Genomic DNA, 19132 nt, shown 5'->3' on the forward strand with positions numbered 1-19132 from the left:
TCTGTCTCTGTCCCTCTACCTCCCTCTGTCACCCCACCCTGCCTGTGTGTCACAGGCTGAGACAGCTTCCCCAGCCTGCTTCCCCAGCGCGCACAGACACACAGCCCCACCCGAGCACTTCACAGGTCATTAACAAGACTATTTGCATGTTAATGGGACTTTGTGTAATTCCACCTTCTTTTAGCGCCCCTGCAGCTCCATTCTGACCTCGCCGGAATGAATGGCCCGGCCCCCACAGAGCAGCAGAGTGTTTGAAGACACTTTTTGAAACACGGTACGATGTCTCATGGTCCGCGGGCCGCCACGGAAAGCTTGCCGGGCCGCTGCTGGCCCGCGGGCCGTACTATGAGTACCCGTGCTCTAAGGATTGTTTTTGTGCAGGAAGGTAACCATGGTGCATCAAAAGCAATCCTACCCTAACATCAGCAGGCACTGTGGTGCAAGAATTACTGGTTTTGTGTTAGGCAGCACACAGTGCACCAGTGCAAGGAATGAGCAGTAGTGTAGCATATCTTTGTAGATATGGTGCATTTCTGCCCCCTCCATTTCACACAAGGCAGCACGGCAAGTACCTTTGCTCCATTGAGTGCACAAAACTTTATTACATTTGGCTCTATGTCTTCAGAGCCCAGGTACCAGGGTATGAGGGTTGCTGGGGATTGTATCATTAACATTTTTGAACAGACGGTATGAGGGTCCCTGGTGTAAAATAATGAATGCTCTGGTACTTGATTTATCAAGGTTACTAGGAAGGATATCATTCATACCCTGGTGCAGAAAATGTGAGGCTTCCCACGGCACTATCATTAAGGCCCTGGTGCTTAGAGTATGATTGTTACTGGGGATTATATCAATAATGCCCTGATACAGAAGGTGTAATGGCCCCTGGGGCAATATCAATAATGCTCAGGAACATAAGGTGTGAAGGTCACTGGAGAGAATATTATGACTGCCCTGGTGCAGAATCTGAGAGGTTCCCTAGAGCAATATCATTAAGAACTTGGGGCCATATGTAGGTAGCTAAATACCGGTCGGTAACGGCCGAAATTCTGTAAATTTGCAGTTACCGACCGGTGTTTAGGCATTTGAGATGTAGGAGGCCAAATTTAAGGATTTGGTAAATATGAATTGGTAAATACCGATTCATCATTACCAAATCCAAAATTACCGAATCGGTATTTACCAAATTCATTTTTATCGAATCGGTAAATAAGAAACTGTGAAAATGAGAATGAAGATGTAGGTAACTTCTAAAATACCGAATTTCATGTAATTCAGTATTTAAGAGTCGGTAATTACCATGGATTGAAAGCAAGTGGTAACCAGGTGCACACCATAAAACAGGCCCCAAAATGCAACAGTGTGATCACAATGGCGGCATTCTACGTGATAACAAGGCGGCTATGGCTACAGGCAGCAGGAGAGAGGCACTGGAGACGGAAGGAACAAGTCTACAGACAGAGGATCATACTCTTCCAACTTACAGAGGCAGAGATCCATGAAAGGTACAGGCTACATCCCCACACCATCCTGGACTTGATAAGGGACCTGCACCCCCTCCAGGGGCACCCAACACCAAGGGCGCACGCCATACCTCCACATGTTCAGGTGCTCTGTAGACTACACCTGCTTGCATCTGGCAGTTACCAGGGGGTGATAGCTGCGGTAGGTGGGGTGTCCCAGAGCTGCTTGTCCCGTTTCTTCAGGAAGTTCCTGGAGGCCATGATGCAGAGAATGCATCATTACATCCGCTTCCCTGATACACATGCGGAACTGCTGAAGACGAAGACTGACTTCTACCAAATGGCCCAGTTTCCACAAGTGATCGGCTGCATAGATGGCACACACATTCCAATCTGCCCACCTGCTGGCACAGAGTTCATCTACAGGAACAGAAAGTCCACACACTCAATAAATGTGCAGGTAATATGTGATGCTGCCAACATAATCACAGACATCGTGGCAAAATTGCCAGGAAGCACCCACGACTCCTACAACTTCCAGAACAGTGGGATCTACACACGCCTGACAGCAGGGGAATTTGGAGAAGGATACCTTTTAGGTAAAAAACTATAACACACCCTAACAGAAACTGCAGATGTAGGCGTGGTGGTGCATGTGACTAATGGCTCTCTCTTTCCCACATAGGCGATAGTGCATATGCCGTACGCTCGTTCATCCTAACACCATACCTGAACCCATCAACCCCAAGTAAGAGACGATACAACGGTGCACACAAATCTACTGGCAATGTTGTGGAGCGCACCTTTGGACTGTTAAAAAGCAGGTTCCGCTGCCTCCAAAAAAGCGGAGGCGCACGTCAGTACTCACCCCTCATCTGCTGTAAAATCATAGCAACTTGTGCAATGATGCATAACCTTGCCACAAAGAAAGGAACAGCAGTAGAATTGACAGATATTGAGGATGACGATGATGAATGTGCACACCCTGAGCCCAACACAGCAGGAGTTGCGCAAGCAACAGATGGGAGACAGAGACGGGCAGAGATCACACGCAACTATTTCTAAGTAAGTAAGGAGACACAGCCAGTTGTAGTATCTACACAACGTAGTTTAATTAAGTGGCACTATGCCAGTACGCAAAAAAAGTCCCAAATGTGGCAGTCCAATAGTAGCCATCCATTATGGAAGTCCTGGGTTACTTTACCCATTCCAGGCCAGGTAGTCTGGGCATCCTTAGTGTTTGCGGGCACACGTAGAGGTGCTCGATGTCAATGGCTGTCTGTCCTCACTGGCAGTGTGGGCAGTGCCAGCCCCATGGAGCCTGCTGCTCCTCCGGGTATCAGGAATTGGGGGGGTTATGCTGCTCCTAATGGTGCTCTCCTCACTCTCCACCACATCCAGAGCAACAGTATTAGCTGACTGAGCAGTCAGCAGTCCCTCCACTGCACTTGTCACCCTCACAGGGCCCCTGGAGACTTGAATGCTGCTGTGTGACAGTCCCTCCTGCATGTTCATGCAGCGCCTGCAAAGCAGGGAAGTGGCAGTTGCTAGGCGGTTGACTGCCCTTGTGTGTTGTTCTGCCCTCTGCCTCTCCTTCCGCCTTGTTGCCCTGTCCTCGTCCAACTTGCTGCATAAGAGCAGCACAGACTGGGACATGTCCCGCATGCCCGCAGCCATCTCCCTCATTCCCTCCGCCATAGAGCTGATGCCCTTATGAATGTTTTCAACATTGACATTTAGGTGCCGCATCTGCCTTCAGACAGACTGGATGGCCTTCCCCTGCATCCGCTGCACTTTCACCATACTGGCCTCCAGTCTGCAGAAGACATCAGGACCCTCGCCATGTCGTGATTGACTGCTGTCTCTGGCCCTGCGGCGTCTGCCACCTGTGTGGGCCCCCTCGGAGGTGGACTGCTGATTTGCATTGCTGTCCTGCACTGCCACGGTTGTACTGTCACCCCCCAACGTGTCCCCTGCAGAAGACTCCATTTCCATTAGTGTGGCCAAGACATGCCTTTTGGTTTTCTGGACTGCAGGTGTTCTTGCAGCTGGTGACGCAACTAGTTCAGGTGAGGACAGGAGTAGAGGTGAGCCAAAATGCTCTGGGGAGGCCTGCAGCTGTGGTGATGCTAGAGGGTCTTGGGAGGCCTGCAGGTGTGGTGACGCAGGAAGGTCTTGGGAGGCTGGCTGTGCTGTTGATGCAGCAGTTTCCTGGGTGGTTTGCCCTGCGCTTATGCTCGCCTCCTGTGTGTCTTCCCTCCATGGTGCACTCCCTTCCTTGTCCTGTGGACGCTTGCGAGATGTCTCGCTTGTGGACAGAAAATCTAACATTAGCTCTGTGTTCCTGCAGCCCTACTAATACAATTAAATTCTCATCACTGATACACTGTCGCTATGGCCTCATCTTGCTCTTCACAGATGTATGTCGCATGCCTTGTTGTTTGGTGTGCTGTCTGACATGGTATGTGTTTCAATGACTACATCTCCCATAATGCATTGCTAGTATATTCCAAAACCTGTACTGAAGTGGGGTTGAACCTACCACATTGGGGAAGGGGAAGGGGTGGGGGTGATTGCTGTGCATGCTTCTTACCTTTTCTGGTTGCAGCTCGGGCTGAGCTGTCTGCATTCCCAATCCCACAGACGTTGTCTGGTTCAATGGTGGACTCCACCAGCTCCTCAAGCTCTGTCAGGGCAGGTGCCCTGTTCCTCCCTCCTCCTGTCAGGTTTGCCTCTTTGTGGAGCTCAGCCATCTTCCTCTTAGTCACGCTCCGGAGGTCATACCACCTCTTTTTCAGGTCGTCAATGTCCCTAGTGGGTCACTCCTATTGCATTGACCTTAGCCTGTATTGCCAGCTAGATTTTCCTCTTGGCAGATTCTGCAACCTGCAGGGACTGCTTCCCAAACAACTTGTGGTGCTCCTTTACAACCTCCTCCACAAGGACTGGCAGCTCCATGGTGCTGAATTTGACCTTTCTCTTCCTCTCTCCACCTTCCCTGTCAGTATCTTTGCTTGCCATTTTGCAGTTTTCAAGCAGAAAAAGTTTCAAAGGGCTCGAGGACTCTGCTCTGCTCTGCAAGCCTCTCCAGCAGCTTCAGATTGAGTGCACCTGCAGGGGTGTGGCCACTTTCTGGTTGGGAAGAGGGGTGGTTGCACCGGATTGGCTGATTCCTTAATTGTTTCTGTTTTTTTAATTTCCGATTCGGTATTTACCGATTCGGTATTTACTGAATCAGTCATTTCCGGATCGGAAATTACCGATCGGTTTTGGATATTCGGTATTTCTTTACCGAATTTTACTGAATCAGTATTTTTTACCGAATTTTTACCTACATCCCAAATACCGATTTCTGATTACCGATAAATTCAATAAAAATCGGTATTTAGGAATCAGTATTTGGGATTTACCTACATATGGCCCTTGATGCTTAAGGTATGAGGGTTATGGAGATGACATTATTAAAACCCCAGTACTAAACTTGTTAGTGTCCTTTGGGTGATATAATTTAATGCTGAAGGACTCTTACAGTTTAGGTTATACCACTTATGACCTAATCTAGAAAGCACAAGGGTCCTTCATGGTGCTGTCATCAAAATCTGGGTCCAGAAGGCATGAGGCTCAAGGAAGGTAATATATTTAATGCCCTGATAAAACGATGTGAGGATTACTGGGAGCAGTATATTTAATGCACTTGTATAGGAGGTGCCCTTTTAAAGGTAGAGAATGCTCTGTGGGGTATGACTGTCCTTGGATGTAATATCATTAATACTGTTAGAAATGAGAGTTCTGGTTTGCTATGGTATGCGCCACAGCCAGGCAGAAACCACCACTCTAGTCTGTGCAAGGGAGTTACACGCTGAAGATAACCCCTGTTCACCCCCTTGGTAGCTTGGCACGAGCAGTCAGGCTTATCCCAGAGGCAATGTGTAAAGCGTTTGTGCAAAACACTCACACAGCAGTAACACACTAGGCACACCACAAAAGAAACCCCACACAAGGTTCTGTAAAAATGGCCTTTGTATTATCCATAAAACAGAATAGAGCATAATCACATATATACACTGTGTCATCTGGCACTTGGCATGACTTTACTGGAATTATATACATCACAGGGCCAATCGGGCCACTGTCATAACATTGCAGTTAGGTTGGCCAGTAACCACTGATACCTTTGGACTTAGCACAATATAATATGCAAAACACCATCAGCAACAGTGCACCATAGTAAACACTCGCAAGGGGTGCACACATCATAGTCCCGCTTTGGCAAAAACTGCACAATAAGTCACAATATCCCTGAGAGCCCACTCGCCTCCAATCGGCAGTCCCAGCACCTCTGCACTCAGCACCTGGACTGCACAGTGGTTTTGTGGGGGTTCCTTCCTCCACCAAGGCTCGGGGGCCTCCGTTAAGGTTACCCTGAGCTATCAAGACCCCCAACAATGCCTCTGCCCCAAAAGTAGGGCTGTGAGGCCTGGGGTCACCCCGACAGCTTTCCACTACCATCCGGGACAGCTGCTACCCATGCCACGTGAGGTGACGCGGCTCCTCACCAGTCTCTTCCTTTGGAGGACGTTACAGGCAGGGAGAGGGGGAGCGCTGCCTTCGCAAGTGGGGAGCAACCAAGAAGCTTCTGCCCCAATGTTGCAGCGCATCTGGTACCCTCCTGGATCTCCAAGACCGCTGTTTGCCAAATTTCCAACGTGGAGATGCCTGCGCCTTCTCTGCATCACGGAAAGCGCACTGAACACACCGGTCAAACCCAGAGCGACATCTCTTCGTTTTTGCAGACTCCTTCCACTACCAGGCAACGTCACACCTGACTTCCAGTGGCCGCAGGAATCCACGAGGTTCCAGCTCAGTCGCTCCTGTCGGCTTTGCCCCCAACCTGGCACAGTAAGCACGCCTGACCTCTGGTTCATGGGGCTTCTCAGTCAATCCCATTTCTCGGGCTCAGGGGGAAAATTGCAAAGCGCTCAACATGCGCTGAACGTCGAAGGGCCCATTCAAATGGGCGCTCAGCCTGTCTCCCACTTGAAGACACCAACAGGGAGCACACAGTGCTCTTTGCCAGACCTTTTCAAGGGCAAAGCAGGGCACAGACTGACCAGCATGCAGGACTTCCCAGCAGAGGGCAGCCCCTCCAACACCCTTAGGTAGCAGCTGGGTACCACAGTGGCTCCTTCTGGTAGAGTGCTCCTCCAAGTCCAAGTTAGTTCAGTGAGTCTTCCAGACATGGGGTCACAGCCCCAATACTTATAGTCCCAAGTGTCTTGTTCTTCCCCCTGTCACAGGGCTCCGTGCCCACTCCAAACCAGTTCTGGGGGGCACTTACACACATCCTTTCAAGTGCACGCCCACCTCTATTGTCAGTGTAGACCCTGGCCCCAGACACACCACAGGGGGGGTGGAACCAGCATTGTGGAAGGCAGGCACAGCCCTATTCAGGTTCAGGTGCTACTCCTCTCTCTACTCCAAATGCAGATCAGGCCTAATCAGCTGAGTGCTGAATCACCCAGACCCTCTGGATCCACTGCACCTCCCCAGCCCATGTCACTCCAAGGCCATACAGTCAATACACAACAGGCAGGCCAAAAGACACATTGCACACAGAAATGCCCACTTCTAAAAGTGTAATTTCTAAAAATAGTGATAATAAATCTTCAAACACCAGTACGCAGCATTTATCACCACTATTTCAAACATACCTAACTTGATCACGCTACTCCTCTCATGTCAGAAATTAGCACTGAAACACATATCAGGGAATCCCCAGTGCAATTCTATGAAAGGGCAGCCTCACAGCAATGAGAAACCAAAAAGGCTGTTTGTCACTACCAGGAGATGCCACACAGTTAAGGCACATGTCCTACCTTTTACCTACACCACACTTTGCGTACAGGGCTAGCTACAGCCTAACTTAGGGGTGACTGATATGTAGTAAAAGGGGAGTCACAGATGTGCCACGTCAGAGCGGCAGTTATCTGCACGCACAGGACGTGCAGTGGCAAAGCCTTGAGACAGGTTTGAAAGGCTATTTTCGTGGGTGGCGCAAGCAGTGCTGCAAGCCCACCCGAACCATTTAATTTACTGGCCCTGGGTTTATGAGATACCACTGTATAAGGAACTGGTAGGTAAATTAAACATACCAAACAGGTGTAGACCAATCTTACCAAGTTTACCATAGAGAGCACATGCAATTTATTACTGAACAGCAGTGATAAAGCGCCCAGAGTTCTAAAACTACCAACAACATGTCAGAAAAATAATACCAGAGGAAGGCAAAACGTTCTGGGATGACTCTGCAAAAAGGGCTAAGCCTAACACAACGCCCTTCTAGCCTAAAGCCAGTTTAGACCAATCAATACCTTGATGAACTTCCCTACTTGGGGCAATAGAACACAGACGCGGGCTTGCAACTGCAGGGGCACACTCCAGTTCTACGCCAATCTGAACCCATGTGGTTCCCTCTGTCTAAGCTCTGAGGACCAACTAAGCTACACCACTGGGACTCCTTAGCTGTCCGCGGCCAGGACCAGGCCGTAGGCCATCCAAATATCTCTGGTCCTTGCCATCTCACAGAGTGGGGGGCAGTAGCCCCAGGTACATAGTATCCATTCTCAACTCTACCCCTTATGAGTGCAGTCCTATACTACCACTGATCCCCCAACCCAGGGTCTGCACCCTTAGGCTGACCAGGAGTCACAGATGAGGCTCTCTTCCCCCTACCCCTCCTTCTAGGGTTCCACACTCTCCTACTAGAAGAGGCACCCTGAGAACACAAAACTGTCTGGAAACTAGACTCAGCCCTCCTACACAATTCACCCACCAGTTCAGGACCATGATCCTGCAACTAGTGTCCCAACCTAGAGACTAACCCCTCAGGTGGAACCGGGTCCAGAGGCGAGGACTCCCTCCCTCTGTACCTCCTTCCAGAGTTCTGCACCCTCCCACCTGGAGTGGTAACCCCGGAAGACAAAATGGTAGGGACACTGCTTACACATGTCCAGCAGGGGTAAACTGTGCTAGCAGAAACTGCAGTGGCAGAGGCCTGAGACAGGTTTGAAAGGCTACTTTGGCGGGTGGTGCAAGCAGCGCTGCAAGCCCACCAAGAGCATTTAAATACTGGCCCTGGGTATATGAGATACCACTGTACAAGGGACTGACAGGTGAATTAAATAAGCCAAACAGGTGTAGACTAATCTTACCAAGTTTACCATAGAGAGCACATGCACTTTAGCACTGAACAGCAGTGATAAAGTGCACAGTGTCCTAAAACCACCAAGAACAGGTCAGAAAGATACCAGAGGAAGGCAAAACATTCTAGTATGACCATGCAAAAAGCGATAAGTCTAACAAATACCCTGCTTAAGTAGGTTTTAGAGTCCTCTGTGATGATGTTATTAATGCCCTGGTACAGGAGATATGATTGTATGTGAAGGTGATATCAGAGATTTGACGATCCTTGTTAGTAATATCATTAATACCTTGTCACAGGAGGTGTGACAGTCCTTGTTGGTAATATCATTAATGCCTTGGCACAAGAAATGTGACAGTCCTTGCTGGTAGCATCATCAACACCATGACACAGTAGGTGTGATATCCGTGGTAGTATTATTGTTTATGCCTTAGCATTGAAGGTGTGATGGCCTGTGGTGGTAATTTCATCAAGGCCCTCATTTCGTAGTGTAAGGAAATGCATTTTTTTGCATGATAACCCCAAAAGGTTTGGACTGATGCTGAAGGATTATTGACTTTGAGGGTGCAGTGGGGCCTGCTAATCAGACCTCAGTGTCAGGATTCTAACCCCTTACCAGATGTATCTTTAATTGGCAACCCCAATGGCATAAACTGACTTACTTATTAGTCTCTAGTATATGCTTCCAAGGGTAGTCAGGGCATATAAATTAGAGGGTGCACCCATGGTTAGCTGCACTTATTGTGTCACCCTCAGTATGACCAAATACAAAATGGCTCCCAGCCTACCACTGCAGCCTGGAAGTGATGTTTTAAACTGCCAGTTCGACTTTGCCATGTAAACCAGTGGCAAAGCCAGCACTTCCTACAGTAATATATGTCTACCCTAAAGAAGGCCACTTAACTTTAAGGCAGGAAGCAGTATATTATTATGTAGGACATGTACTTTAATGTGTCCAAACAGTAAAGCTCCCAAATTGTTGTCTTTACTGTGGAAGCAGTAGTAGACCCTATCGCTAGTACAGACTTACAGGCTGAATAGGACTATTCAAATGGATACCTCAAGGTATCAAATTAATCGTGGCACTTACCCCAACTTGATGCCCAAGTTGAATTTCATGTCATTTTTAAGGAAAGGCACATTTTAAAAAGTTTCCCCCCTGTTGCCCAGTTTATCCTGTGGCCTTTTGCATTAGCTGGCCCCCAGACAGTTCCTGGATAGTAGTGCTATGTTATGTTATGTGCGATCTCTTCTATAGCGCACGGCTACCCAAGAGGGTGTCCCGGCGTAGTGTGAATGACTTCCAGGCTGGGGGAACAATAGGGACCTGCCAAAGAGGGAGGTGTTACCTCCCCTTTCCAGGAAGCCACTCAGAGTGTTAGCTCAAAAGGCAAGTTTCAAGGATGAAGCCACCTTTGGTGGGCAAATGGCGATCATATTCGAATAGGACTGCCCTTTTGTTCAGGTAGACAGGTGGTCTGCAGGAACAGAGTGGAAACCAGTTGTCAAACTGGTTTTCCCATGGGCATCTAGTCCACAGGTAGCCACACCTCTAGGGTGGCCTACCAAGCTTCTCACAACCAAGGAAAGGTTCAGAGATCCTGAGAGTGGTCACAATACTACAATCTGGAATTGCTAGGTGCCATATATAGCCAGAAGTCATCACAGGGTGGGAGGGATCCTGGTAGCCCTCGGGGTAGGAACCGCATCATCCCCCTAGGGCACTTCTTGGCATATATAGGGCAGCCATGGCACCCTGAACCTCAAATCACACCTGGACCAAAAAGGGACTGCCCTGCTGAACCCTAGACCTGTCAAGAGCAGCTGCACCAATGGCTGGGCTGCCCTTGCTATTCCATTGGTTAGTGAAGAGAGGACTGTGCCTGTGGTCCCTGGCTCATGGAAATGTCGCTCTTAAGCCCCAGACCGAAGCAGTGATGCCAGTCCCCCTGTTCCAGCAACAGAGCTGTAAAAACTGAAGTATCTCATTCTGCTAGTCAGTAGCCACCTTCAAGGAATCACCACCCCAGACTCAAAAGTTATGTTATGTTATGTTATTTACTGTTATATAGCGCTCGAATCACCCTGGGGCATCTCGGCGCTGCCTAGAGAAACCGCACTGATAACGGAGCTAGGCTGAGGTTGTAGTTAGTACAGGAAGGCTTTTAGTTGTTTTCTGAAGGTCTCATACGACGGGTTATCCCTCAGAGCGTTTGGCAAACTGTTCCAATATTTAGGGGCCAAATAGGAGAAGGCCATGCCACCTGTACGTTTAAGATGGATGCGAGGTATGTGAAGCAACTGTAAGAAGCCTGATCTCAACAGACATCCAGGGGTGTATTTGTTCAATTTCTTTTGTAGATATTGCCGGCCTCGGCCATTTAAAGCATTAAATGACAGACAGCAAATTTTAAAGATGGGTCTTTTTTTTTTTTATCGGTAGCCAATGTAGGTCCTTTAACAAAGGCAGCGATGGGGAGCCTGCAGGCATATTTAGGATCATTCTAGCGGCGGTATTTTGAATGATCTGAAGTTTATTTGTAGTGTCAGCCCCACCTCGGCCAATAAGGCGTTCCCGTAATCCAAGCAGCTGATCACCATCGCTTGGACCAGCGTTCTGCGATGGTCTGTTGGTATATACGGGAGGATTTTTCGGAGTAGTCGAAGACTATAATAGCAGGAACCTGCAGTGGCTGCTTCGTGGTCCTGCATTGATAGTGATCGGTCAAGTTTTACGCCCAAATTCTTGACACTCTGCTTAGGGACAGGGGGGACACCCAGCTGCGCAGGCCACCATTCATTGGACCATACTGCCGAGGCCTTTCCTAGTAACATGACTTCCATTTTGCCCGGGTTCAGCTGGAGACAGTTGTTTGTCATCCAGTTAGAAATTGCCAGTATACCTTTGGCAAAACGGAGTTGATCACATTCGGGGTTTGGGACGATCTTAAACAACAGCTGGGTGTCGTCAGCATAGGAGATTGTTTCAAAACCCAATGCTTCTACTGCCTTAACCAATGGCGCCATATAAATGTTAAAAAGGGTCGGGCTCAGGCAGGAGCCCTGAGGGACACCCTTGTCCAATTATTTTTTCTCCGAATGAAAAGGGCCCATGATGACTGTTTGGGATCTGTCCGCCAGAAAGTTCTGAAGCCATTTAAGGGCTACACCCTGGATGCCATAGGATGTTAACCTCTCCGCGAGCCTGGTGTGGGAGATGGTATCAAAGGCCGCGGAGAGGTCAAGAAGAATCAGTATAGCTGAACCTCCAGCATCTACAGTCATCCTCAGGGAGTCCGTTACGACTAACAGGGCGGTCTCCGTGCTGAAACCCGGACGGAACCCTGATTGCGAGGGGTCCAAGATAGTATTGGTTTCCAGGTAACTACTTAGCTGCCTGTTTATAATGCCTTCTAGCATTTTGGCCAGCAATGGGAGCAGGGAAATAGGGCGGTAATTGCCAAGAACTTGTGGGTTTGCCAGGGTTTTTTTAGGAAGGGACGGACATACACTTCCTTCCAGGATATGGGAATTATCCCCAATTGGATCGAATAGTTGAATATTTTTTGGATAGCCGGGGCACAACTGTTGGTCAGAAGAGTCATAATTTTGGGAGCGCAAAGATCTATGGGGAGCCTGATTTAGCCACACTTAGAGCTTTGGTTATCTCTTTCAGTGAGGCAGGGTCAAAACAGTCAAGGGAGCAATCTGTTCTGTTAATAGATCTTTCAGGGCCGGGCAGTGCTGGCAGAGGTATTGTGTCGGGTAATGGAAATTTGGAGTAAATGATTGAAATTTTCTCCTGAAAAAAAGCGGCTAGGGAGTCACAGAGTTCTTGGGATTCCACGGGCTTTTGTTTGCATACTTCGGGTGATACAAAATCCCTGACGATGTCGAAAAGGGCTTTAGAGGAATTACTGGCACTCTCAATTTGGCTCAGAATATACAGGCGTCTTGCCGACTTTAGGTTGCAATGGTAACCAGCCAAAGCTAGTTTATACATCTGTCTGTTCTGAGAGGACTTATTCGTTCGCCAGCGTCTCTCTAGTTGTTTGCAGTGAGATTTTTCCTGCCTTAATTCTGTGGAGTACCATTTTGCTGAGCTTCGTTTAAGGACTGATCCAGGATTATTGCTTATTGGGATAGTCATGTTTTAGGCTTTCACAAATGCCTTAGTGAAGGAAGCCAGCATAGTAGATACGTCTTGATCGTATGTTAGTGGTTCTGCAAGGAACACTTTATTGAAGGCCTCTAGCGTAAGCTTACGCCAGGGTCTGCGGGTTGATTGTTTCCTGGCCGCAGTTTGTCTGATAGATTTGGGGTCGGTGTTGGGAGTAAAGAACGTAATCATGGAGTGGTCGGTCCGAGTAAGGGGCCACGGGGGGTCACACATGAGATGGTCAGTATTGCAAAAGATTAAGGGGCCGATTAGGATGGCGGTTTTTCCGCATCCTCCGGGCCGGCGGAAGTGTCCGCCGGCCTGGAGGATGCGGAAAAACCGCAGCGGAGACTCCAAAGACCCACCGCCAAATTAGGATGGCTGGTGGGTCTGATAATCTGTCCGCCGCTTTTCCGCCGCGGTCGGAAGGCGACCGCGGCGGAAAAGCACTAACATGTCTGGCGGTGTCTATCAGACACCGCCAGGCATATTAGGATGTCTGTAAATATATGCTTTTCCGCGGCGGCTTTACCGCCGTGGAAATGCATACGGACCTTCACTTCGGGGGCCCGTTGCGGGCCCCCTGGGTGAAGGTGGGGTGGGGGGTGCACATGGGGGGTACCTATGGTACCCCCCTGCAGTTGCGTGCACAATGCAGCAGGCACCGCGCGGTGCCTGCCGCTTTGTGCACGCAAATGCTGTGCATGGATTTTTTACATTGCGGCGGGTGCAGCTTGAAGCTGCACCCGCCGCAATGTTAGAGATAGAGGATGTGACCGCCACCCTGGCGGTCACATCCTAATTTGATCGGAGGGAACGCCGCAGCCCATGCGGACGTTCCCTCCTCCTCAGGGGTCGCGGACGGACTCAAGTCCGTCCGCGATCCTAATCGACCCCTATGTCCAGAGTGTGACCCTCCAGGTGAGTTGGACCATTTACTCTTTGGGAGAGGCCTAGCTGCTCCAAATCTGCGAGGAGTTTGTTTACCTCCTGTGTTGTGTGTGATTCACAGTGGAGGTTGAAATCACCCAACTGCAGGAATCTATTCGACGCGAGGACATGAATGGCTATATAGTCTACTAGTTTGTCCACAAAATCGTCTCTAGGGCCCGGGGGCCGGTAGACTAGGGCTCCAATCCAGCTTTCTGTGGGGGATATAGTAACTTTAAAAATGCCTAATTCTAAGCTCTCGTCTGTTAGCGTGGATAACAAGGATATGCTAAGATGGTTTTTAAAGGTGATGGCTATTCTACCTCCTGTTTTTCTCACCGGGTCGAGATGAATGAACTTATAATTCTCTGGAATGGCAATATTAATGATGGGATGGTTTGAAGGGCTCAGCCATGTTTCCGTAAGGAAGCAAATCTCTGGGGAATGAGAGGTAATCATGTCCCAGATTTCGAAAGGGTGTTTTGCTAGAGAGCGAACATTACATAGAATGTACGATAGACCCTCAGATGGGAAGGCTCTTTGGGGTTGGACTGGCAGTGCGTGGAATAAGTGCAGGTCTCTCTGAAAAAAGCAATGCCTGCAAGCTACCGGGCCTTCCAATAAATTAGGGAACTTCATTAGGCAACTTATGGTTGGGCATTGGTTGGCTAGTTCTACAGCCCTAATGCTATGTAGAGAATCAGAGGAATATGATAAGTGGTTGGGGAGAGTGGATTTTACTTGATTTTGAGCAGGGTCCGTGGCCTCTGGGCTCGAACGGGCTCGGACGGGCGCAGACGGACTTGCCTTTGGCGCACCCTAGGCGCGCCCGCTGCTCGGGTCCGCTACGCGGAGGCATGCCCGTCTTCTTTTATATGGGCGCAGAGCGCGTCAGAAGACTAGCCCGCCACCCTGTGTACCTCCCCAAGATGGCCGCTCGATTTGACCGGCAGCCTCCGCGGGCATGTAGCAGCTCAGCACCTACTCGGCTGAGTGAGAGGGGTGATTGCGGCGATAAAGTTAAAAAGGTGAGCAAATTGCCAAAGTAAATTCAATTTTAAAAGTACAGCGCTACAGAATTACACACAGCTCCTGGCTTCCACCTCAGGAGTGAAACTAGGTCTAACGCCTGCGCGGTAGTTCCTTCTTTTATACGGGCGCAGAGCGCGTCAGAAGACTAGCCCGCCACCCTGCGTACCTCCCCAAGATGGCCGCTCGATTTGACCGGCAGCCTCCATGGGCATGTAGCAGCTCAGCACCTACTCGGCTGAGTGAGAGGGGTGATTGCGCCGATAAAGTTAAAAAGGTGAGCAAATTGCCAAAGTAAATTCAATTTTAAAAGTACAGCGCTACAGAATTACACACAGCTCCCGGCTTCCGCCTCAGGAGTGAAACTAGGCCCCCATGTCTGCCATACCTGGGAGAGTCGCCAGAGTATGAATAGGTCATCCGAGGCAGATGCTAACCCTCACCAAATGAAGTGCTTTTGCACTTTCCCAGATCTAGTGATCCCGGGAATGCACCAACATGATACGCTTTCCCAGGTGAGGCATATCGATAAGAAATATGTTTATTGCTCTTCGTTTTTTCTCTTTTAAGGTGTGCTGCATTCTTGTGTCACTTCCTGCACAATCATGGCTGTAATGCAGGCACCCTTGCACTCAGTATTCCCCATACGCAACTCAATGCAGCAAGTTGTCTTTCTTTGCTGTTAACAAATCTGCCCTAGATGCAGGTGAGAGACTCCCGATTTTTTAAAGCCAAAAATGCCTTTATTTTTGCTGTCTCCTGCCTAAAATGGACTCTGCTTTTCAATAGAAATCAATAGGGTAAAAGACATTCCCTAGATTTATTTTTCAAAATTTCCCACTTACCTGTTCTAAAATGTTGGCATGTATGTAATATTGTCCCACGTTAGTAGGTTTGAGGGTCCTGCGTGGAGATGTCATTAAATGTCGTGGTGCAGATGTGAATCTCCCCAGAGGTACAATCAGCTGTGTACCTCCATATGAAGTGGTCGTGAGGGTTCCATATACAGCTGGTGTTTTCTGTGGACACTGACTGGAGAGAAAAAAAGACACCATAAATTAGTAACCATTTTTTGATACATTAGTTTGTGTGAGATTGCGACATTGCTTTTTTCTCTGCTATTTTCTCCACTTTGCACACATCCACTACCTTTGTTTCACACTGTCCTCGTACGCTAGAGTTCATGTTCTCAGATGCACTCTGCAAAACAACACCTGGGCCAGAAACGCTCTTGCTATTGGAGGGTTGCCCAGAGGGTGGAGGAGGGCATGCTGAAACGGTGTTTGGTCCTGTTGTGTACAGAAAGAATGAGTCACATGCACAAGCTAGAACATGTATTTCTGTGTGAACTTAAACAAAAAGGGCGTTGAAATGGCGACTGTACTGTGCTTCGTTGCCCTTGTAATGGTCTGTCCTCAAGCTAGAAGAACCGGTCGCCAGTTTCCAAACAAATTCAATTCAATGCTTTTTGTCTATTGTGAAGGAGATTTGGGATTTGCACCAACAGCATGTTTTTTGTTCTGGACTCGTCTGGTGTTCTGGGTCCTTGGTTCAGATTCTGGGGTCAGATGTACGACCACTGTTGCATGCCCAAATGGGTTTGCAAACCCGTTTGCATTGCAAATACAGGATGGGGAATGTACAAACCCTATTTTGCGAGTCACAATTTTTTGCGACTTGCAAAAAAGGGTTTTGCGACTCTTTATTAGGAAGGGGGTTCCCTTCCTAATAGTGAGCGCAACCATATGTAAGAATGTTTTGCATCTGCAATGGCGGGAGTAGGGGCCACTGCCTGCCCTTAAAAAAATGAAACAAAGACATTTAATTATTTTTTGTAATGCATCCCGTTTCCTTTAAGGAAAACGGGCGGCATTAAAAAAAAACTGCTTTATTTAAGCCCAGGGAGCCACTATACCTGGGATGGCTTGCCATTCCCAATGGGGTCGCAAATTGGAAGAGGTTCATTAATATTTATGAGCTTCTCAATTTGCGACCCCATTGGGAAGCGCTAACAGTGTGAAATACACTGTAGTACATTGGAAATAACACTTCGCAAATTGCGAGTCGCAATTTGCGAGCCGCTGTTTCCACAGTTGCACATCTGGCACTTGGTCTGGTACGTGACTGATACTTTTAAGTCTGGTACAGAAAGCTTTAGAACTTTGGCTACTACCAGACTAGTATTTATCTCTGACATCATGCTATTGACGGGCAGGCGTATAATTTTGTGTCCTTTGGAGTGCTTCCATTGCAGTCCATTAGGACACAGAGGGGCATATGTACAAGCCCCTATGGACACCACAACGTCACTTTTACAGACGTTTTACAGACGTTGTGGTGGCGATAGGGGCTGCACCTTATGTACAAGGCAGCGTTAAGCCACTTAACGTGGCTTAACAATGCCTTGTACATAAGGCATCCTTTCACGCTACGGTTAGCGTGAAAGGGGCATGCAGTGGGTGTTGTGGTGGGCGTTCAACCGCAACACTCATTGTATTGAAGCTGCCCCCTATGTACAAGGGTAGCATACATAGGAGGCAGCGCCAAAATTAAGACCAGGAAAACCATGGTCTTAAGTTGGCGAAACGAAGAGAAATTTAATATTTCTCTTTGATTTTGCTGAGATCAGTTATTGCTTTGTGCAGCACACATGGAAAATGCAAAATGCCATTGCTTGTTCAGGTACAGGAAGGTGTCCCTTCCTGTACATAAACACACCTTTAAAAACAAGCAGCACACCTGAAAGTGACAGAATTGCATTTTAGGATTGTTTATGTGCAGGAAGGGACACCTTCCTACACATAAACAATCCTCCCCTGCACGTAGATATCCTTGCACTCTGCTGCAAGGGTGCTGGTGTTGGTGCTAATTTGCTAAACTTAGCACCATCCCAGGGGGAAACTCAAGGCTACACCACGTTCTTGTAAATATGGTTCAGCCTTGCGTTTCAGAAGTTGCGGAGTGTGTCGTTAAGCCAAGGTGGCTAAGGACACGCTCCGCCACTTCCTTGTACATATCCCTCAGAGTATTTTACATCTAAAAAGTACACTCAACCATCAAACTTTTCACACATGCAATTGTAAATCTCATAGATTGAATACCACAGTTACCACTACCTTCACCAATTCCTACATCAACACCACCAATGTATTTATTTATCTCACTTGTAAAGCGCTCTGTCACCTAACAGCCAACCTGGCGCTGACATTCAGAGTGCCCAATTTGGGGTGGGGCATGCCCCGGGAGCTGACAACAAATTTAGACTTTGGGGAACAGCCAAGTTTTTAATCTTGCCTAAAGGGGACATGATCCCTAACTTGTCTTGGTTCCAGTGGAAGCGCATTCCATAATCTGGCGCTGATACACTAAACTGCCAACACCATCAATATCTCTGAAACTGCCACTCCACCAATATCTCTAAAACTGCACCACCGCCAATATCATTGATAACAATACCACCATCACCAATACCAACACCAATCCACTCCACCATTACCAATACAATAGCCTCCAAAATCACCAGCATAATGTTATTACTACCAATATAACCATCAGTGCCACACCACTATCAATGCGTTACGTCGTTCTTTTTGCCTGGCCCTTGTCTTACATATTTGTTCTGGTGCTTGTTTCTTGTTTGTCTTCTGAGGCATGTCTTGTGTTTTGATTCTGGAGTAGAGTCCTACTTTGGTTCAGGGACTATTCAGATATAGTTAGTGCAAATAAAAGGTACTGTGCCCTCTCTGCATTTTACTTACAGGAAATTGCACGTTTCTGGACAAGTTCACAAAGGCACATTAGAGTGAGTAAAAAAGTACTCCTGTAGTATTTCTTCCCATACCCATTAGTGCTTTTGTGGAGCTGCCCTACGGTGTTCTTGTGGCCCTCCAATGTAGCCTCAGTTTAGATGATGAAGTGCAATCTAAGAATGGCCAGATAGATTGTTGTAATGTGTTCACACCATTCATTCAGTTCATAGGGCACCAGTCCTAATAACATGAAAACAGACAAGCGGCTGTTCACTCCTTTTTTGCGGGCCTGCTTGTTTGGCTATGCTGGAACCTCTTAATTTCAAGGGTCTGATAACAGGGGTACTCTATCCTGAATTGCAGTCCTGTAGCACCCTTTCTAAATCCTGTTCCAGCACAGGGTCAACACGTTTCGAACCCAGACTTTATTTGGGGGTTCTCCTCAGGACATGGACTGGAAAATGGCCTGCACTGTAATTCTTTGAGTCTTCCCTGGGTAGCTGTATATAGTTTGTGGGGAAGCAGTGGTACTCTCGCGGTAGTTTTCGTTACTTTTACGTTTGTGTGAAACACGGTCCTCCGGACTTCTTAGTAGAATGGA

General features: G+C 48.2%; 1 protein-coding gene and 1 long non-coding RNA gene across 4 annotated transcripts in view; one reads left to right on the forward strand and one right to left on the reverse strand.

Annotated features, from left to right (window-relative positions):
- LOC144804246 (uncharacterized) overlaps positions 1–19132 on the reverse strand; it is a 467319-nt gene that overhangs the window by 320985 nt on the left and 127202 nt on the right. For all 3 annotated transcript variants that reach the window (XR_013605503.1, XR_013605504.1, XR_013605505.1), the window contains exon 3: positions 15628–15814. This is a non-coding gene — a long non-coding RNA (uncharacterized LOC144804246). The remainder of the gene's footprint in view (positions 1–15627; positions 15815–19132) is intronic.
- Positions 1–19132, forward strand: part of LOC144804085 (estradiol 17 beta-dehydrogenase 5-like) — a 182601-nt gene that overhangs the window by 21368 nt on the left and 142101 nt on the right. The gene's annotated exons all lie outside the window — the stretch shown is intronic.

The sequence above is a fragment of the Lissotriton helveticus genome, chromosome 1_1, assembly GCF_964261635.1.
Source record: "Lissotriton helveticus chromosome 1_1, aLisHel1.1, whole genome shotgun sequence".
NCBI lineage: Eukaryota > Metazoa > Chordata > Amphibia > Caudata > Salamandridae > Lissotriton > Lissotriton helveticus.